Source organism: Varroa destructor, unplaced genomic scaffold (genome assembly GCF_002443255.2).
Source record: "Varroa destructor unplaced genomic scaffold, Vdes_3.0 BEIS01000001.1, whole genome shotgun sequence".
In the NCBI taxonomy this organism is placed as follows: Eukaryota; Metazoa; Arthropoda; class Arachnida; order Mesostigmata; family Varroidae; genus Varroa; species Varroa destructor.
Genome location: NW_019211454.1, coordinates 24,846,065 through 24,868,885, shown reverse-complemented (window position 1 = coordinate 24,868,885; position 22,821 = coordinate 24,846,065). Strand labels below are relative to the sequence as shown.

The 22,821-nt window shown below is 44.4% G+C and overlaps 1 long non-coding RNA gene across 4 annotated transcripts in view; it reads right to left on the bottom strand.

The window, feature by feature from the left end:
* The window catches only part of LOC111242909 (uncharacterized), a 46,713-nt gene that overhangs the window by 6,948 nt on the left and 16,944 nt on the right, over window positions 1-22,821 (bottom strand). For all 4 annotated transcript variants that reach the window (XR_015326312.1, XR_002670203.2, XR_015326311.1 and 1 more), the window contains exon 2: window positions 1,982-2,030. This is a non-coding gene — a long non-coding RNA (uncharacterized LOC111242909). The remainder of the gene's footprint in view (window positions 1-1,981; window positions 2,031-22,821) is intronic.

Here is a 22,821-nt window from a genome sequence, read left to right as displayed (position 1 = left end):
GTTATGTTCAACAATGCATTACGCGAATTTTGGCCCACATAGCCCCATACCTCTCTATATACAATCCAAGTATACTGTTGAAATTTTTGGGATTATAAAAGCCAGGCCGTTTTTTCTATAATAGGAACGTCGGTTTTTGAAAAAGAACGTTATCAAGGTTGTAGCATTTTCGATATGAATAAAGACTGGAACTTTAGCGCACTGATTCAAACGCTAGCCTTTTCAAAGAATACTGAAAGTGAATGGAGTTCGACCTGGTCAAAGTTACTGCGTCAAGTTACATGAGCCGGAGTGAAATAGGGCTATATGATATTTTGCGCTGCGTGCTATACCCTATATGGGACAAGACTATTTCACGTTTCTGCTAAAATACATTTGGCGAATGTGCTAGTGCCCGGGTCTATAATGGTTATACACTGAAAGACTGCTTGTGGGCTTAATAGCCGTACTATGCGGGGCTACATGAACCGACAGAGTAGCCGTCTCTAGTTGATTTTTTCTGAAAGCAATGTACATCAACACATCTGAAAGATACAGACATCTTTGGCGAAAACACCAATATATATATATATATACATATGTATATGTATGTTCCCTGTGCGTGATTGGCACAATACTTGTAACACGCAAAGCCTACTTGTACCTTCTCCGCCTCAAATGAGAAATCATCAGTTTAACATAGCTAAACCTTGGCGTCTAAATATTAAAGTCGGCATTTTAGGGTCATGGGCTAACATTACGACTACTTTATCAGCGTCTTTATGCGTACAAGCAGATTAGCATAGTCTATTATTCATCGAAGCAAAGATGCAGAAAATGTCTTCCAAGGTTTTTGTCAATATATAACGAGTGTGGGGCCGTACACCCTATACCGAAATGGACTTTATAAGCGTCTAAATAATGTCTAAAAGGTCAGTTTTGTTATTATAGCTATCTAGCAAAAGAAACGATCTTAATTAGCACATTTCATCTCATACAAGAGATAGAAGATTTGCATAGTGTCTATTCGTAAACCGTTAATACCCTCTGGTTTTTCTAAATATAACGTCCACCTGTTTAACATGAAAATGTTAAACTAAAACCTTTTTCATGATTAGTAGTCGAGGCTTCGATGGAACAGTCCCGTGCTGAATTTACTAGATAGCAATGACAGAATAGAATAGTATATATCACTAATAATTTACTTACTTTATCGCCTTGAGGACCGTTTGCAGGGGGTCAGAAACGATCCTTTCCGACCCCATTTTCCTTAGACTAAATTACACTTCATTCGTAAGATAGGGACACAATATTAGAGCTCCAAGTACTATACTGCGTACTGACCGGCATCCGTCAGCTACTTACCCACGACGCTACCACTAAATCGGCCAAGTTCGGCGCAACAATGTACCTTAGAGAAACCACGCTATTAATTATACAAGTCATATCACTTGCTATCGTCTATAGTCGATGTGTTCTGTGAAATCGATGAAATCAATTGTCATTTAGTTTCGTAATCTTCGACTCGTCGTTTCCTGCCATTGCTTAGGCCCACAACACATACGACCGTTATGTGGTATGATTGTAACTAGAAATGGCATGGCTATAGGAACGAGGGTGCCGTAGTTGACTCTATAGCGACGCCATGCGTCAAGTGATCCCAATGTCAATTATGGACGACGCGGCGGTCGTGCTAACACGGGGTGCTAGCTGGGTGATATAGGACCATATATGAATATAGCGCATCGCGCCAATGAATTGTTACCTTCTCTGTTGCTTCCATCGCGCCTCACCACTTCCCTATTACGTTGCTACGTAATTTTCAGTTGATGTTTCTGCATGTGTAAGCGTGTGTCTGACAGCCAGCAGCAAAGCCGGCGAGCAGACGGAAGACATCCGACGTCGCCGTTGTGCTAGAGCTTGTCTAGAGTCAGTCAAATGGAAAAGCTCTCAGAACTCTAAATTTTGTATTGATAAGTTGACTGACAATGATGTGCCTCACCTTGCAGTTTTAGTGTGTAGTCGGCAACGTTCATTATCCCAAGTGGGACCTGGACAGTAAAGAAATAGAAAAAAAGAAAATTATTAGATGAAATGTCAATGAACTTATTATCTGATCTACTTATAAATGTTATGAGTTTCCCGCTAAGCATAACCTGCTGAGAGAATTAGGCACTTTATAGGTAAAGTACACTACTATATGTCGTTCAACAAGAAGCTGATACGAAAGACACGCTTTTCAATAATCGCACTAATGAACTTTATCTCATCAAGCTATCAAGCTAACCTTTCCCTATAAGGCTGCTTGAAAATATATGGAGCATTAGCGTAAACCTTAAAATCCCGTTAGGCTTCACGGAGCCTTTATGGAAGTGCACTCGAAGCGGATGCTGACGAAGTTAGAGAGCAAAGATCCGATCTCACAAACCATTCACATCTGCCGCCGTCGGCATCCTCTGACCTCTTCTGTTGTCAAAACACCGTCCTACTACAGTGCTATTCTAGTCCGCAACACCCTCAGATTCGAAACTGCGAATGTTTGTCCCCGGGCATCTTTCTTCCACTACCTTTCGTTCATCTATCGGCCAGGCAAGCAACGCCTTTTCCCTCTTCGTCGTTCGTTTCTTCTTCTATCGCTATTTCTAGATGGGACGGCATAACCACGACGAGAAACTGGTCGCTGGCCGCTTCGTTGTTCACTTTACTGCTTTACGCAGCAGGCTGCCGGTCGGTCCTATTAAGCCTTAATAGAATAATAGAATGGTACTGCAGGCGGTGCGATCTAGCACAAGAACCGCCTGATTAGGCATCAAGGAGTAGTGTCAGGGACAACGGTAGCAGCGGCACGCCGCAGGCACACAGAAACGCAAGCAGTGAATACGAGCAAGTGGTATGTACTGTATATTCCTCATTCTACGTGACTTGAATTAGCCATGTTGTTCGACGCTACAACGGCAATTGCAGTAGAACGATGAATCGTAGTGATTAGTCGGTCGAAATGATAGTCGACATCCGTATTCTTTAATACGCTCTCTAAAAAGATTACAGAAAGCAACGGAACGAGGAGGATTCGCTTGAGAGACGGAACGGCCACAAGGGATTACTCCTGTAACTATTGTTAGCCATTTTCTCGTTGGTGATACATGTCCGCTCTGCTCCCATGCCTGAACCGTCTGTTTACCAACAATCAATAGTAGGGACAACCGAATGAACGGTACAATAGTAAATATTAAAAACTGGATGCCCCCATGCTCACCTTCGAACATTTTCAGATCTCGTAAAATAAAAGCCAGATGTTTCTCCTATAATAATAATAGTCATACATTTATAGTAGGTTTATGTGAATAAGTATTTTTCGTTATTAGCCAAAAGTGAGAATCCGGAGACGATGTCAAGGTACGAGGAGAAAATGTTGCAACAGCCTGATCCTAATTTATGATATGGTACACGCTGATGATAGATGTCTATCATCCACGGTAGCATTTAAGTGTGGGGAAGCCCTTCCCTGCCGGCCTTCCAACAAGGCAACGTTATGGGCAATGCAGCAACATAATAACACATGCACATTTGTAAAAAACTACATATCAGATGCATACGCAACGTGAGGAGCTGCTCAGTCCTGTTGGACTCATTTGCCATAATTAACGATCGGCAGTAGCAAGCACTTAAATGTGATGTTACCGGTCATATAACTCAGTAATCCTTTTTCCCAGAACCTTAACTGCTGCAAAGCAACAGGCAATAGGACAGGCATCGAAAGTCCACCGTGGCTGTTCTAGATTCTGACTTGAAAGTTAGGCAAACTTTCGTCATTGGTAAGCCGATTGTAGTACTGGACGAAATCAGGAAGCCTGTCGCTTGCAAACGTCGATTACCTTCAAATAGGACGTTGCATAAAGCGTTTTTTTTTGAGTTCGAGGTTGACCACTAAGATCACATGTCGCCTTGAACATTTCCTGAAAGGTTACCTCCACGGCATGGAGGAACATTACGTTCAGCTGGTAGGTGGACCTGGCCACTGTGCTTCGCAGTATCTCTCCTTCGTACTTTTCTCATCCTTCAGTTGTCGTCATGAGGAGCCATGGCGTAGGACGCAGTTTTCGGCTTAGGCCAGAATGTCACGCCATAGATTCCTCGCTGTTCCCAGGAGACTAAACACTGGCGAACTGTGCCTTCACATGACTGATCCAGATTGACAACTCCGACTATCTGATTGGTATTAGAGCCTGCCCCTCTTCCTAATCAGCACACTAACGATATACGGCTTGGTGATGTCGGCGTTTCTTGAACGAAATAGTCGAGCCCATTACATACCAACAAATAACCTAGATATACGTATCATACATGTAGGACACGAAGCGGAGATAGGGACAGTCAGTTAGTGAGATTAAGGACCATATGTAGGCTTTCTCTATCAATGATTAAGATATAGGTTTAAAATGCATGCGTCGTTTTTCGTGCATCATAAGCGTTGCTAACATAATAGCTTCACTTAGCGACAAGCTACTCCCAATTGCAATTGAGTTTCTGCAAAAAACATTGATTACCCTAAGTGAAGCAGTAACGAGTGCATTAGCATTAGTGTAAAAAGTGTAGTCCAATGATTTGCTCTACTATCAAATTTGCAAGTCAAGACCGCATATGCCCGGTTAAAGGCGGACATCCTCTAATTTCCACCGCCTATTCCGTTTCTTCGAGCATCCTTTGGCCATTCTGAAGCCAAATGGCGTTTATTGCTTTCCGTATTAGATACCTTTTCACGTCCTCTTTTTTTTTCATTTTAAATCGCAAGCTAAACTCTATTCTGTGGTACGATTCAGTGGACGGAGGTACGCAATATTGTAGCCTGCGTCATAAATTTTCCAGTCTCTTGGAATAACCTCTTAAATTGTAAAATGCCGCCGTGTAAAAGTCTCATCTGAGTAGCAGATGACGTTCGAACCAGACAGTTCCTTTCGTGGTGGTTAAAGGTCTGTCTGAATTTGAACGAAAGATAGCAGACAAGACAAATGAGCAAAGCATAAATAACGATGCAGTTTTCAGAATAGCAGTTGCCGTTGTTTCAACCAATCATTAATCATTTGCTTTCGATAACGGCTGACGCGGGTAATCTCTATACGAAGTCATCCCTTTAAAACACGCCGAACAAAGAATAAATGTAAGATGTAATTCTAGTGCCAGTATCGAACTTATGCTAAAGTCTTAATTTAAGCAAAACAAAGAATCTAAACAGGGGCGTAGGCCGGAGAGAGTAGCAGGGGACTGAGTCGTTGGAACTGAGCGGTGTTCTGCTGTCTGCGCACGCTGCAAAAGTACATCGCTATTATCACCATTATTAGAGGCAAATCTGGCGGCTTCTTAGAAAGAAATGCTAAATGGAACTCTAGTAACTCGTGGACAGACAGATAGATCAGTGGGCTGGGACTAATCGACAGGGGGATTTTCGGCTTCTTCTAACTTGCTTCCTTTCTAAGGGGAACAAAAAGACCTCGACCTAGACATAAAAGATATCAAAGAGCGACAGAATTTGAATTTTGGCTAGTTTGGCAGTGGTAAAAACGCGGTCAACCAAAAAAGCCAAGGATATAGAAAAAAAAAAGCCTACGCAAACGTGGGTGAAGGGTGCATGAATGAGGAGAAAGCGGCGAAATGTTTCGAGACAAGCCCATAGCGACAACATGTAGGCGGGAGATGGCCATACACAACAATTTAGGTTTGCTGCTGCTGCTGCCGTCGACAAGATCTTATTGCAACTCAAGAAATCCGAGAGCAACAAATAGTATGTAGCCAATGTTACAGGAAATTCGAACACTACCCCAGCAAATTTCAGGGGGTATAGAAGTGGCGCAGTTAGGGAGTCCCAGCAAAACTCGCTAGATAAATACATACGATATCTAGGTAAGTCCATTGACGGATGAATGGCAAAGACGAAAGGAATAGAAAGGGGGAAGTGGGAAGGAAATCGGAGCGCCAGAGCCATGACGAAGCTAACATCACGGCATAGACGTAATACGAAAGATTCCGCCCTGAATTGGCGAAGCTATCTTAAGCGTCAGTAGCGAATGATGGCGTATTGAACAAAAGCGAGAGCTGAAAGACTAGGATGAGTGGCAGCTAAGTGCTTTGAAACAATATCCCAGTCTGGGCTCATGCTGCTCCTGTAGAGTTCGCTTTTGCATCATCACTATTGGTAAAACTCGGCGAGCCCGTTTTCGGTTTCTAAAATGTTGAACGAGGGCTGTAGGGGAGTGAGGGAGGTCAGTGAAATCCTTGTATATGTGTGTATATAGGAAAAATGATGAGTTAAAGGGAATGGGGACAGAACAACATCCAGCAAGTTGGTCGGCCTTTCCTTCTACAATCTGGTCTTGTACTGCTACTTATCCAACCGGTGTCTGTCCTCTATTGATGATCCGCCACCCTCGTTTCGTACCGTAGCCCGACGCTGTTGCTGAAGTAGAGGCATTTTCGCAATAAGCTCAAATTTCAGCTGATGACATCCGATGCTAACGGAAGAGAGCAAAGCGATGAATTGATGGCAAGATTATAGACCGGCTGAATTTCTAGATCGACAAACCGACCGGCCATCGATTCAACAAACATTCAGGATTGTAACGTTTGCTGGAAGACAAACAGTAACGTACACCGATACGCAAGTGGCGGGCGGGGCGGGCATTCGAAAAAAAACACATCTAGCTTAAGCCTTGCCCCATGGTCACGTCGGTTCACTTTTTGCGCAGTACAAGTCCTACAGTCGCCAATAGACCTGATCGTATGGTGAGGCAAATGCAGATGTGTGTGCGTCTATGAGCATGTGTGATTGCGTCCGTAATGGGGGGCACAAACATGCAGCTATCATCATGTCGTTGAGTAGAGAACGCTGGACGTTGAAATTGGTTATGAAAGAGTATAATCTCTACGAACACGAATGTAGGTGCCCGCTCCTTTCCTCTATAGAACAAGATACTCGGTTATCAATGTATATGGTAAAAATTTAAATAAACAAATATACATAATGATGCATTGAAGATGCTTAACAACTTCGGTTGAATAGCATTGAAACGCTGTCCATTTTGTACATTCCGTATCCACGTTATAGTATATACATATATATATATATATATATATATATATATATATATATTAAGAAGTCCTTCACTTTATTACTGAACCTCCTTACGACAATTTCGCATACACGCCTACTGAATAGGCCGAAACCAATTAGCTGTTGCAGTAATCAGATTTTCAATTTGGTGATGTTGACAACTGTATATATTAAGCATCTTTTGCGAAGGGTCAAAATGACTTAGCCAATGAGGACAGGTGTTTAGTTTTCCTAGGTCGTATTTCCTTTTCAAAAATGGGGGTTTGTCTCAGAAGGATACTAAAGCCGGCGTCGGACATAAGATGTCGTTGGTCCATATACCAGTCGCACTTAGAACGGATTTCGCCAAGAGCAGCGACTACGTAGGTAACATATTTGTCATGCTATTACCATTAGCTAGCTGTACTCAATGGAGTCTATGGCCACCCTGTGTGCTTCTCTATAACGCCAATTGTTAAGGCAGTGCCACGAAATATGCCTATATCTATTCGTACCTTAGCGCAAACCGCCAAGTTCCAGACAAAAAGTGGCGCTTTTTGTCGAAAGGGAAGATAATAATCAAAATAAGCTCTTTATCTTCCAATCAATTCGATCCATTTGAGTGTCTCTGCGGCAAGACATCACTATTTTTTTCTATCTGCACTTCTTACACCGTACCAATTGCCAAGCAGAAGTGCGAAGCGCAAAACCATCATGGAGGTCGACGACGGAAGATAATGATAGGAATGAACAGTCCTATACAAATAGAACGAGTGGCGTCTGCTTAGCTTAAGCGATGAGGCCAGCATGCGAAAATCGAGTCAGAAAGATTTTAACGCCGTGTAGACTGTGTTGCTATAGCAAAAACAGGCAGAGTGTCGTCGAAAGGAAAGCGAAGGAAACTAGATGAACAACAAGGAGTACAACGGTGGAACCGCCACTGTTATTTCTGTTTGTGCGCTGACACCGAAAGCTAGCCCTAAAGGTAGAAGACGCTAGTTCCTAGAGGCGAACCATGGGGAAACGGTGCGGTTCAGCCAGGCTTCAACGGGGTTGAGGGAGCGATACTTTTCTGCTTAAAATATTCCTTAAACGAGTCACTGGGGCGAAACACCCCACGGCGCAGTGTCTGAGCTGCTGTTCCTGCTGTCGCCACGCAAATCATGCGCTTGGCAACACAGCAGCTTCTCTAAGTCGCCGTTTCTCGTTCCATCTCTTTTCCTGTAATCTTACTTAACGTCTCTCTTCTTTTGCATCCAATACCACCTTTCTGTTTTTTTTTTTTGTCTTTTCCAGTTTATCCTACCTGTTTCCTGTCTCTTAGTAACTCGATCGCACTATGCACCGTTCCCAGACCTTGGTCCTTTTTTTTCACCTTATGCCTCCTCGTAATGGGCTTTCTGCCCTGCGACTGCTTCCGTTGCTACAACCATAACTATCTTAGCAGAAGGACGGATATCTGTTCGGCCTGTTCCTAGCACTGCATTCAAGTCATTTGGTTCGAACTATCGCTCAGGGCCTGGTTGAAGCAAACGAATACGAAACGACACCGCCAGTAACCAACGAAACAGTCCGCTTGTTCTGAAACAGCAGCAGCACCAACACAATCGTCGCCGCCATTTGTCTACACCTACAAGTCTACCTACGAACTAGCCAGCCCACTGTGGCCGTCTAATAGTAATTGTCAGGTAGAGAATCGTCGTCTCTCAGGAAATGAGTTCAAAACGACCTCACGTATGTCGGCTATTAGAATGTCTGTAAGGAGCGGTCCTAGCTACTCGGCTGGCAGTGACGGTCGACCCCAACGGATTAACGGGCACAAGATTCGTGAGCTCGAAGCTAAGCGCGTGCTCCCGTGAGTTTATCCCTTGACTTCGTCTGCTCTTAAAAATAAAAGAACAGCTATGAAGGGCAGTTTTGTTGAGCTACGCTGAAATCTCTTGGATTTCGTCTCGGTCTGAGACTGGCGCACCGCCCGTGTTCACTTAGCTGCTACTGCTAGCCACAGATACTGCCTACCCCGACATTTTACCCTCTTTAGTTCGTGCATTCGTTTTACACATCCCCTCTACATCCATATCCTCTTAGGCGGCCCGTCCACCCTTCGTCGACAGTTGCCCTTAAAACTACCCTTGTCTAGCCCAAATCCTGAGCTTTTCTAGGGCAAGCACTGGATATCGCGCTGACATGGCTGTAATCACTCAACTCAAGTGCGCCCTGATTGCAGCCAAACTGGTCGTATCACATATTTTACCTCTGATATTTTGGACCACCATCAACACCGTCAGCGTCGCCGCCGAGCAAGTGAAACGAATGGTCTGGCTGGCCGCATTCTGACGGCGGGCGCGGCAGTAGCAGTGGCCCAAATCCTAACACAGTCAGCCATGGAACCTAGCTCAAGTTGTAACCTCGTCTTCCAGCATTTGCGTCCGATGCCGCCATGATAGCCACCAACTGCAACAGCAGCTTTAGTTCTATAACGGCGTACCTTTACCGCGGTCCGTAAAGTTATGGAAGGTTCATATTGCCAATTGAAACTGAACCCTTCGTATTCCTTTGTGCAACATCCCAGTCATATTAACAGTGTAACACGCGATGAATAGAAGTTATCCAGTGTCAAATAAACAACGCACATTCGAATGGTATATCATCCACACGTTCTGCGTTTAGAAGGAAGCCAGTGTCACCTAGCCTTATGTTTTATGTCCAATATCGCCGTTAGGGCGCTGGCTTTCAGCAAGACCATGTCTCCCTGTTTATGCCCGGATTCGAACCTACACCCCAGTGCATCCCTAAGATTAGCAGTATCGATTAGTGCAGCAGTGGCATCGGCAGAAGGAACAGCAGCGAAATCTACGTAATGGCTGGCTTAGAGCGGCAATAACCAAACTGGCAATCTGACCGGTCACTCAGCTTCTGTTTAGAATGATGTTGATTTTTAATTACGAGCCATCCTGTTTCGTTTTCTCGACTCCGTTTTGCTGTCGTTGTCATGCTTTACTTAGGCAGATGATCACTGAAGCAAAGGCACACGTCGAGTGTCCTTTAGGTAACGAGGACGACGAAGGAATGAGCGGCTGGCGCAAAAACAAACTAAAAAGGCTAGCTAACAGTCGCCGGAACCGAAGGCTTGACACTCTTCCAGTGACGTGTTGGGTAAAATCGGTTTATTTTGTCCTTGCCGCTTTCACCAGGGACGGTCTCCGTAATCGGACAGCGTGTGGATAGCGGCTTTGAAACAATCGAGAATTCCTGTCTCGCCTAATATTCTCTCCCTAATCCCTTCCCTATGTCTAGCTTGCTTTAGCTATTTGTGTTGAAGTCTGGTGTTTTCATGTTTTCAGCCTCATCAGGTATCATCCGTAACACTTTCGTCCATCATCTAGCTCTGCCGGTGTACGGAAAGAAATCGGCGCTAGCTATTGCACGGACGATGGCCATGCCCGCAGAGATCTGCTTACTCAATTCAGTTTACATGAATAACATACAAGGTCAGCTTCAATATACATACGGATATACATGCATACACAGTTAACAGATTCAGTAACACTTAAACACACACGTTTGATTTGCGCCTTTCTAAAATGATTTTTCATCAAAATAGGTCAACATGCGGCAGTAACCACGACAAAGAAATGCGGCATTTTTCTATGGGCCATTAAATGTGTGTCCCCCAGACACTCTTTGGAACCGTTACGGAGATGGAATTGAACGGACCAGTGGGAACATGGGCATGTTATAAAACTGATACTTAAGTAGTGACAGTTCCTTCCGCTAATATACATTTTATGCGTTTCATTTTTTTCTAGATTTCAGCAGTGGATCAATGTGTTTGCCATCGCTTTCTGCAACCTTTGTATAACTAATTGCACCGTCTCGATAGAAATGGTTTTTGAAAGCTTCTTTAGTATCAAATGTACCACTGCAAATTTCATTTGCCTGTCATCTTAAAGATTAAGAGTTCATCGGCTTAAGCCCTCAGAAAGGTGCTAGATGTAAAAAGCTTCTATACAGACTCTCTATTCAGACAAACTGTATTTTGTGTACCTTCACTTAGTTGCTGCGATACACAAACTCCTTATTTTTTAACCAAATCCGATAGATTTAAAATGTCCGATGATAGTGATATAACAACTGACTAACCGTTATCCTTCAAGGGGGCCTTAAATTGGCTTTGGATAGGTCACCGGGGCGGAGTGATGTCAACGCTTTTTCAAGTTGGCGAATACCGATTATTTTTTAACCGTTTCTCATATTCTGCCTATGTTATAATGGTTCACAGTCATCGTGATGGTTGGTAATATTCAGCTTCGGTAACGATTGTAACAACTTCAAGAAGAGGACAAGCAGCTATTTTACGTTAACGTCCATGCGGTTGCCATTATACACCGTATTCTGGCTGCCATCGTGACATAGCCCCCAGTGCCGATAGCGTCAGTCGATGCCAATCCAGCGTTCAGCCGGCTGAGTTGGACAAAGCGATGAATTGACACTAAACACTTTTTGTCACCACACAAACACGGTTTCACATGGGCGAATTTTGCCCTTCCAATACTTTGCGTGAAAATGTTTCTTTCATAGGTTTCGATTCTGAACCAAGAACACAATGGGCGGAAAGGCGGGCTTTAAACAGGAGACCTGGATTTTGCTCAACTGCCCTAAGGCTGTCGCTTTCTTTTAGCCCCCCACCGCATCTAATGCCCCCAATGGCCGTTATGCGATTTGTACAGCATATCGTTCCATTGAGTTGACGACTGAACGAGGAAACGAGGAACCGATGTTGAGGTGGGTTTTATTCTGTTTTCTCTCAACTTCTTCTTATTCTCTCCTGTGTTCCACCACTTCTTTTTTAGCCATCTCCTTTTTGCGCCATATTAATAGATACTTTTCCGATTCAATAAAAATACACCTATGTGGATATTCGTGCTGCGCCTTCCTACAGAAGCCCACCGAGAGGGCAGAAGTGATGATTAGTGATATGAATATGAGGTGGATTCTATTCGATAAGCAGGGTCCCCGCCCTTTTTTTTCGAAATGGCTTGTTAAAGTTTATATTTTTAACGAAGAAAAAAACTCCCAGATCATGGTACATCATAAGGGTACATCTGTTCAAGCTGACATGTGGCTGCACACATATACAGCCGCTTGCCAATATACAAACTCAAGATTCACCGAGTATATGTAGACATCGTATAAGCAGTCCGTTCATTTTAAGCGTAGAAAGTGCTATCCTAGTTTCACTGAAGTGGCTGAGTAGAATAGCACAAGTTATGATGGCGGCACGTGACTATGCTATTGTCCTGCTTGTTTTTATCATGTAGAAGGCTACGACAACGCCGATATAGTTGATCCGTGGGCTCTTTTTGATTGTCGATATGGTTTACCACGTCGTAGTTATTATTGTCTTTGCTATGCGTAAGGACCAACCGCGCACAGAAATCTCGCATCAAGCTTATGGTTTGAGCTATGTAGAGCGTGATTGGTTGGATATAGGACATAAGTAGTTGGTTGCTTAGTGCAGTTTTCCGTGTGGTACGTTCTGCCAGGCATTTCGACGCAGCACCATCTTCGCCTCGGCTAGCGTCGCCCAGCTAACGGCGTATGAAGATCAGCCAGCTCTGAGGTGCTGAAGTGCGTTATTGCCGTAACTGTCGATCCGGCAGATTGAAAACGACTGATTTGAGTTGAACTACTGAGTAAAGAGAATAGAGTGAGCGGTGGGTAACAATGCGTCGCGTCTGAGGGCTGACAGCTGTGCTTCAGTGATGGCCGCGGCAAAAGTCAAAAAAAGAAAAAGTGGATGTTCTCATTGCGCTAGCGGCTATACCACGTAAGATCTTACTTGGTGGCTGCTTAGCGATTAGGGCTATTCTTGTCATTATATACGTTATATATAACGCCACAGCTATACGCCACGGCTGCTACATCGTCATCGGTTGTCATAACACCGCATTGGGCAATGCACTGCGCTGCTACGGCATTGGAGATAGAGGTTTTTAAAAATTCTTCAAGCGAGACGTCGTCGTCATTACGCTGCTCATCTCAGCTCAAGAAGGTAAAAGCAACAATGGCTGTAGCAACTGTAGCATAAGGAGTATCTTTTTTGCTAACGTTCTGCATCGCGCTCTAACTTTATTCCTCGTCAAGCGGTTTTCATTGCGTTGGATTGGTACAGAAGGATGCGCCTAGTGGGCACGCCACAGCAAAGAGAAAAAAAGAGACAGAATAAGAATACACAGCTACCTGAAAAGACCACTACGTTAAAATAGCGGCATCACGCTCTCATGTACCCACCCTACATGCTTGTAGGCATACGTATGCGTGTATAGTATGTCCACAGACGTATAGGCGCTCGCCAAAATGTCTGTGTACATAAAGCGGCAACATATGCCGATAGTGCTTTATTGCAAGGCAGAAATTTGTATGGCAACTGTTAATGGTACTTCCTGAAGTTCTTAGAGACAGTAACGTGTGTCCTGTTTACAGCTGCCGATGATGCGTTTGTTACTTCCGTCCTTGTTGACGCAATAGTCCCGTATTTTATTTAGGACCATCAATTTCGTGCACTAGTTTTGCCAGTATCATTGATTCTTTCATCGTGCCAACTACCGCTTGTTCTTATCATGTTTAAGGCCGTGCGCTCGCGTTCAGACACGCAGCTTTGCTTTAGCACAGACGGATGTGCAATACCGTGTAACTCTCCAGTCTTGTAGCGCTGTCTTTTTTTCATCTCTATGTATTAATTTCGAATGTTTGCCCCATACCGTTATACGCCTTACTTACTGATTTTCCTGCTTCCGTTATCGGGTTCGACGATCCAGCCGTTGCCGCAAAAATGTCATCGCCATTTCGGTCGTCGGCTTTTTCTGAGTTTAACTAGTATGACTATCGCCACTACAGCTACCACCCTCTCGATCTAAACCACACGTGTCTAACTAGCGAAAAGGCAATAGGGCACCAACAGCGGCAGTTGGGGGACAGAATTGACAGTTGAGGGGAGATAGGGAATGACATACCCATTTCGATTCGTACTGTCACCTTCCCTTTTTATTTAGAAGGTTCCACTACTTGCCGCCGAGCTCGCAGACTCTAAATGCAAACTCACATCTACGAACGAGTAAAATCCCTCTTCAGATTCATCATACGCGGCGCGACGTACCAACGACGACCCCACTACGTGCATCTTCGGTTAGTAATCCAGCCAGCTAGCTACTGGCTGTCTCTGGTGTAATAGCCGCAGCGGGAAATCCCGGCATGAACGCACGGCTGCAATCGACATCTCTGCCACCGTTTACATCCGGTCTCTTCAACAAACCAGACAGTCACCATATTCTTACCTGTCTGCTCTTGTTTGTCGTCTCCTACTAGCTTATCATTACCCACCATGCTCAGGCACACACGCTCATATGCAAACCGGTACATAATTAAAAGCCTAAATTTAGAGCCATTGCTCTACAATGACCGCTTTTGCTGATACCGCCCGTTGCAAATCTGTACTAACGAAAGGGCCCGAGGCAAACTCCTCCTTCTAGCGTTAACCTGCCTTTACTATGACGCACGATGTGAACAAGAAAGGAAAGAAGGCTGCTTTACTTTTGCATAGAAGCAAAATGACCTGCTACATACAGATGTGCAACTAGGTGTTGGCTAGATCCCGTGGGATCTTGTAAGACAAGATGATTAAATGAGAAAAAAATTGTCAATTCACGCATTCTCTTGACACGAGTACACAGAGGTAGACAGAAGCGCATATCCTACAGTAGTTTTAGGAAACTGCCCTTGCCGTAGACAGAAACATAACGATGTAGGTTTGTAATTGTACACGAAGAGAGACTACAAAACATTAGCTATAGGTAGATAAAAGGGGTTGATGCTGTGGCATTTTTCTTTGTAGGCCATACTGGCAGTGCGCGTCCTAGTTACAGCCGCCGCAAATACATCTTAAACAGGAGCTTCAATACTGTGCGCCATCGCTACCTTCAGTAACGATTTTATTTATTGTGAATCTGTGTGCGCTGTTATTGTGACTGTTATACTTCTATTGCGGCCCCTCTTCCTCCACCTATCGCTGCTGTTCGTTTGCAGCTTGTGAGAGTGCAACCTACACCGCCTTTTCCTGCTCATCCCACCTCCATAGCTCGTCTGAGGCTAGTGGTCTCGAGAGTTGTGGAGATGTGTGCGACGCCGCGGCTGCGAACGCCCTAGGAAAGGCCGGGACGCCGTCGTAAATAATTTAAGAGATCCAGATAGATCTACTGTGGTCGTCTGGCAGAAGGAGGTAGTCAGCCACTGGACCGTTGCCCACGGATGAGGCTTGCGGGTTGGCTTGTCCGCTTTCCTGTTCGTCTCGTCCTACTAGTAGCCACTGGACTTCTCGTAACAATCTGCCACAGCAACTGGATGAGACAGCTCTTCAGCTCCGTCCCTAGAGCAAACCCCCCTTTTCACCACCACCAGACGGCCCCGTTCGCTCGATGGTCGATAGGACAGTGGCTGATACTGAAGGGCCAAATGCGCCAGTGATGCTGTGATACAGCAACGATGCTAACACTTGACTAGAGAAAAAAGATAGCGCATTCTGCCATATTCGGACATCTACAGGACATCGATCCACGCAGTGCCATGTTGTTCTCTAACGACGGTGCACACAGACACACGCAGGGGAATGTTCGGCCTGCTAAAATCGTTTTACCAAGTCGGATGTGTCCAATCTCGTCGAGCCTAACTTGCGACGAACTTTGTCCGTCGACGCGAAAATCCCTCCCAATTATTCCGCCCCGCGGTGCGTCTAACTACTCTGTTCTTTACCTCCGTCGCCTTCCCTCCTAACCGAAAGAAAGATACCACGTATTCGCTTCCATATCAGTTTATGAGAAGCTCATCGAGCAGCGTCACTATTAATATTAATATGGATAGGCGGGTTTGGTTGCTTCACGAGGCCATGTCTCTTGGCTGACTAGACTCTCACTACATCAGCGTTTCCCTTCCTCACTACTGACAATCGTTGTTGAGAATAACTGCTGAGCTCGCTCGAACTTTTTCCAACAGTCGCTCACTGCTCTCCTTGAACTCTTATGCCAATGCTGCCACCACCGTCATCATTTCGATCCGCATCGCTGTCCGTAGTTCGTACTACCCCATGTGGAAACACATGGTTGTATACTACAACATTGCCGGCAGGGAGGACAAAACTACAAACAGAGAACGAGAGGCATACAGCGCAGACTCTTGTCCACTCAATAACGATGTTGGTAGTGGTGATTGTGGTGTAAATAGCATGAGCGGGCGGGCTGGCGAACAAGGAACTGTTTGTTGTATCCCTTACTTTGTACCCCTCCATACCTCTGTAATCTCGGTTATCCGTTTCGCGCTATGCTTGTTTTAGTAGAATCAAACCCACTGCTTTTCGAACTCTGCCGCGTCTTCGTAGCTCCTTTTGTCGTTTCTTGCGCGGTCGAACAATGGCTCCTCTATGGTCTTAGCCCCGTAAGCAAGCGCCACTCTCGACGGTAGCGGCAACTTTGGCCCCGTGTCTGCCTTGCCTATAGTAGTATACACATACGTTGTGATACAATCGGTAGGAGCGGACAGTTCTTCACTTGCCCTGGCTGCGTTTTCATTCTTTTTCTATTTCACTGTATCTTAGTGCAACGGCGACGTCGCGCTGGGGGATTGAAGGATTGCCGCTGATTGGTTCCTTGCTTGGAAACTCCAATCTTTTGGCTTGCGGTTCCAAGTCGCTGGCTCCGCTACCTCTGCTTTGCTTAGCGTGTTGCTTCTTTCTCCAAAATGGTCGGTGGGTCTCGGTCGGTGGCCTGCCGGTATCGTCTTTCGCAGGCCTGGCCAAGTCTCAAGCAGGTCCCCCACGCGCACGCTCATCCACCCATTCAAAAAGCGACTGTCCCTATGCTGCGCCATGCTTTGCCCCTGCCGACGCCGCCGCATCAGGCCTGCAACCATCCAAACACACTTTCGACTGCTGCTGTTGGCAGCTTGCAGTCGGGCGAATAGATTCGCTAGCAGCTCTATGGACGGGCGTTTGGTTGGTCTGTTGGACATAAGACACAACCGAAAAGATGAGAGAACAAGCGATTGGTTCGTTCGCGTGCTGCGTTGTTGCAAAGGAAGACCGTAAAAGTGTCCTTCTGGCGTGAATTTGTTGTAGTGCGAGCGTGAACGTATGTGTACGCACTTGTGCCTGTACGCACGATAGCGCCACTGTAGGCAGGCCGAGGGGCAGGCAGGACTAAAGAGGAGATGAAAGCTCGAAAGGGGCTGGGGTTAAGCCAGGAGATTAAGCTACACTCCTCGCAACGTAATCAACGCATACCAGTGTGAGCAACTCCTTCAGCGTACACGCTGCTGGAATTGCTGTGTGCACCGATGGACCGACGAGGTCGGTTAGTTGAGTACTCGCGACAACGAGGCATTCAGCATAGCAATGACAACAGCAGAACGGAAATCACAGCCGGCTCGCGCTCCTTCATCGGATCGTATATGATAGCACATTAATATAAATGTTTATAACCGCATGATCTATAAACTACATAAACATCTACGGCGGTTATACAATTTGTGTACTCGTCAGACACATCAGTTCTGTGCCCCCAGCGATGATCCCATAAAAATATGTTTTCACAAAGGAATGTATATTTACAGGCGTCGCTGATAAAAGTAAATGCAAATAGCACACACACACAACTGTCCCTATTGGCGTACATACTATTTTAAATCAGATATCGCTGCAATCAGTGTTTTAATATGGACTGCTTCGTCTCAGCACCTGTTTTAGAGATTAGTCTCGAAGACATCCCCAGCCATTGCGGTTACGCAGGCCCTCTCTAACGACGACATGCAACAAAAACATGGATAACAACAACGACCATTCGCATTGCTAGTGGCGTCTAGTATTAGTGGTCGTGCGTTTTTCATTTGGCTTCTTTTTTTTTATCATCACTCCTCTATTCTGTACTTTCACACGACGTGCAGTAGTGAGAATGGTTAGTCTTTTCTACCTACGAGATCTAGTATTTAGATATTGTGGATGTTGGTACTCCATTAGATAGCAGCTGCGGTTTCTGTTGCAGTAGTCGCAACAGAGGTAGCGGTAAATTCACCACCTTAACCGGAGCGTCAGGGAAGTGCATGGAGCTTCTCAACAATATTAGATTAGCATCCAACCAGCACTGGTGCAGTGATAATTTCGAACAGTGCCAGACAGACGCAGCGGGAACAAGGCAGGCGGCATCCCATGTTTTACCAGCCATTAGCAGTAGCAGCAGCCGCATCCACTGGGGATCGCAAAACACGCTGGAAAAGGGACTGAGATAGGTCCTGCGTGTGGCAGGCCACTGCTACTTGGCGATCACAGCCACCTCAACAAATAGAGTTTATGTAGATCATCGAGATAGGCGAGATCAGTGAGGCTTTTCCTTGTGGTCCCTAACACTTATTGGCTAGCCGATACGGCCACTGGCAGTCGCAGGAGCAACAACCAAGCTGGGCCTGCTTGAAACGCAACAACTACTAGTGAGTGTTGCAAGGTCCGGCTAGGGTTTTCGTTGTAGCTGGCTTGCTTTCGGGAAATTGCCGAAGTCGGCTGCAAGAAGTACGGTACTTCGGTGATACCTAGTCAGCGCCAGAAAAGCCGGCTGTGTGGCTACAGTATGTATGCAAATTGAGTTGGATCATCACCCACAATTTCTCTCTTTTCACTCATTCACCTTTATCACATCGCTTTTCGCACACACACTCCGTTTTGTTTATAGGCCTGCCAAGCGCGTTCTAGCGAGCCTATTCGTTCTTTTAATACCATCGTTGTCCTTATAGGTTATCAATACTTCATTTGCTTTTGCCGTACTAAACATACAACATGGTAAAAATGTATCGGCTTAGCAGATCCATCGAAATAAGCATGATCGGTTACGAATTGCGTCAAATAACAAGCGGGATCCGTACCTTTTCTTAACTTTTGGAATATATCCGCAGAATTACACAATAAGTAAACGCGATGGCAGCTGGCCGAGATGGGAAGCCAAAGACGTTGCCGCTTAATGGCGTAAAGTTACCACGTAATGGCCCGCATCTATTTATTTTTTGTCAGAAAATTCAAGCAAACAGTTTCGAAGGTGTAAGTCGCACTATGTTGTAAAGCTTCTGGTTAACCTATGATTAACTAATACCTGAAGTTTGCTAACACTGCATAAAACGTAAACTACTGTTTAATCAATACTGCAATATAAGGTATCAAAATATATTGGAATCACGAAGTTTTTCCGTCTACTCGCAGGACTTTTAAAAATAATTTTAACGGTATCCACTTAAAAACAGTTGCTTTTCATAGTACAACAAGAAGCAATCCTGAAGCCATTGTTAACTTTTTTCCTGTAAATACCTGATTAGGTCTGATACTTGGAGTAGCGATCCTCGATACACATTTAAGCTTTCATAGTACTTTCTTCTTCTATTCATAGCGTTTACTTTCTATTTAGTGAGCTATTCAGAGCTTTGACCCTTGGAATATGTACAATATTCTGATTTACATAGATAGTTCTTATTTTGTTAAAGATCTACCACCAACCAGGTAGATAGTTTTTTTTTTGTTTATGAAATTTTCTGATTTCTTTCTTTATAAAATATAGAGATAGAACTATATATTTTATAAAGTTGTATCCGAAAGTTTTCGGACATCATAATCGGTTAGTGCCGATTACTAGACATCATTAGATAATTAAATAGTTAAAATATATGTCCTTATATTGCAAAATAAGTCTCGTGGTGCATTACACTTAAAGACGGCATTTTGCGGTAAACAAAAACGTGTGGGCCTGATCATCTAGATTGAAGCTGTAATAAGCAACCATTAGGAGCAGAGAGTATGCCACAGAATTTAAACACAAACGAAAGCATTGCTCCTGCTTGGTCTTGTTTTCGTTATCACTGCCGGTGCTGCTGCTGCTGCTGGCAAAATGAAATCCATTATATTTCGTTTTCTATTACGAGAACTTGCTGAGGCAAGCATACTTGGTGAGCCGCTGAGAGAATCCGGTCGGGGATTTGTGTTGCAAATGTGGTTCACAATGGCTGTTATGTGCGTCTCAGAACTTCGTGTATCCGACGCTAGGCTCAAGCCTCTTCCTTAGCGCCCTGAACGGGCTTTCAGATGAAGGTGATCAATATGGATGCTTCCAATGTGCGCCAAATCTAGTAGGAATCGGGCGTGAACAGCTGCGGAATTGCAACATCAACAAGAAGCCGATCATATAAAAAACGCTACCTATAGTATTTTACAAGGGATACACGTCCTGTATCTATACCGAAAAAACTAACGCCACCTAAGGTACGTTAGCTAAAGACCATTGGGCAAATACTACATGTTGTATACCGTTATATTTAGTTGGTCGACGAATTTTAATTATAATATTATATAGAGTGTGTTAAAAATATTCAAACTAAACGTTCCCGGGATGGAAGATGAAGTATTAGTTCAGAGCGGAGCTAGCCGGATGTCCTACCGGGGATCGCCTGTGTAACTTGATCAGTTTCGCATAATTATGGGCCTACGCAGCCTGGCATCGGTTTCACCGATTACTCCACATATACAGTATTTCGAGTCCGAGATTGTTTCAGTCGTTGTCTTATAGGTTCTCTCTTTCATATAGCCCCAAAGGAAAAATCAAGAAAAGCTAAATCGTTGGACCGATGTAGCCGCACGGGTTTACCGTGTATAGAGATTAGGTAACATGCCTTTAAGCAGATTGATTGTTTCCCAAACAAGTCTCCTTATCTTGTCAAAACGAAAAGTTTACAGCCCAGTTCTGTCTACAAAAAGACTTATGGATATATGTTACGATTGAGCTCGCAATCGACTGGTACTGGTTGTTCCATCTTCATTTTCGAATAAAGAGGACCCAATGACACTTTCCTTTTCAAGCTACATCGCGGTAATTTTTCGCAAGTAAACTGCGACACTTCCCACTCAGCACTCACCCTTAGCTTCCCTAAGCTCTAGATACGAAGATTTTGTTCATTCATTCAGCCGAAAATAATAACGTTAATAAAGACGAACGCGTTTCCTATATTGTAGCGTTCCGTACCATCGCAAACTATACCAGCTGCTGTGTTTACTGTTCGTCGGCTCTGCTAGCTTTACAAACATAGAGAGGAGAAACGAAGTCTTCTGTATCCTGTACGCACAGTGTGTTCCGTCTAGATCCGGAAGTTTTCTTATAAACTGTCTCTGAGCTTCTGTCAGAATAAAAGCAAATTTCCAAGCAAAATTCTAGCACGTACAGAAAGTGTCACCCTGACTGTGATCTCTATTCAGTATAGTTGCCATTCGTTGCGATGACATCATTCATTCAGGACGTAGAAAATATTCCTCTTTAAATTCACGACCTGATAGCAACCCTGCGTCAAGCGATATTGCAAAATGTAACCTCGCTGAAACGTCATTTAGGTACGTTGCATGCCAGCGGAATTAAATGTTGAACTGACAGCAGGCCAAAGATCTCAAAAGGACTAACGGTCCGAGATTGCCTGGACAATCAATTTGCAAGTAATGTTTTCCTCTCCAAAGAGCCGTTAGTTTTTGAAAAAAAGGATCCAGATATATGAAAAATAGTTTTCTTAAGCTACCTTCATTAGTTTTGGAGCGCTTAAAGACGTACATTGTCGATTTTGCCAAGAAAGAAAGTTTTTAATTTTAGTGAAGTTCCACTTAACGCGAAGAGATTGGATAATTTCTTTCAGATTTTAAGAACGCCCACTGTTCTTCGCCATGATGGTTCGAGAAAGGGCTGGCTTACCTCTGGCACCGAGAACAATCGGTGAATGCATGCCCGTTACAACAAACGGCCTAGCAAGTTTAACCGGCTCTAGGCGGACCACTCGGTAGTCGTCATCTTTAATAAAATGGTTCACCAAATGGATAAAGCTTTGCCAAGCCTTTCCAGTCATCAAGGAGACGCGTCTATACGGTTAGCGCTGATTTAGGCCTCGACGTTTAGCTAATCAGCTGGTTTTGAAAGTCATCTAAGAACCCATTTCTGGTTCGTAGTAATGTGTATATTGAACTACTCTTCTGTTACACAGTTGTCTAAGGGAAAAATAATTCCTGTAACACATATCCTCAGCTGCATATATAAATTGCGTTTGAATCTATTAATTGCTAGAATACAGTAGGACCTAGATTTATTTTAATACGAAGCGGCAGAGATCATTTGGGATTTGTATGCTTTGCATTACGCTTGCAGGAATTAAGCGTTATACGATCTCTAATACAATAATACCCAATAGAAGATATCATTGATCGACCTACTTCGATCACCGAGAGTTGCTAGTCCGGGAGCATTACAGTTAAAGACAGGCTAAAGGGTGTAATTAATTGTTTAGTATAACATCATCTAACAAAATGACTGTTTGCTAGATGAACTTACGGTCTTTGGACCTCCCATACGAAGTCGTTCTTTTCCTGTCGTGGGTACATGACGTATCACTCTATTTTCATCTCCCGAAAAACGTCGGCAGATCGGCGGGTCCTGTGTGCGATATCTGTCTGCTCCTTCTATCAACAGACAATGATGCCCTAATGCTATATTTCTTCGAGAGGAAGTTGAACGAAGGGCCAGAAAATCAGTATAAAAGATGAACGTGACGTTAACGTGTATGACGACACCCGTCGAAAAAGCTTGCTAGGTCTAAAGGTGGACCTGGCGGCTGAGAGGCATGGTGCGGAAGCGCTAGCCGAACAGAACTTG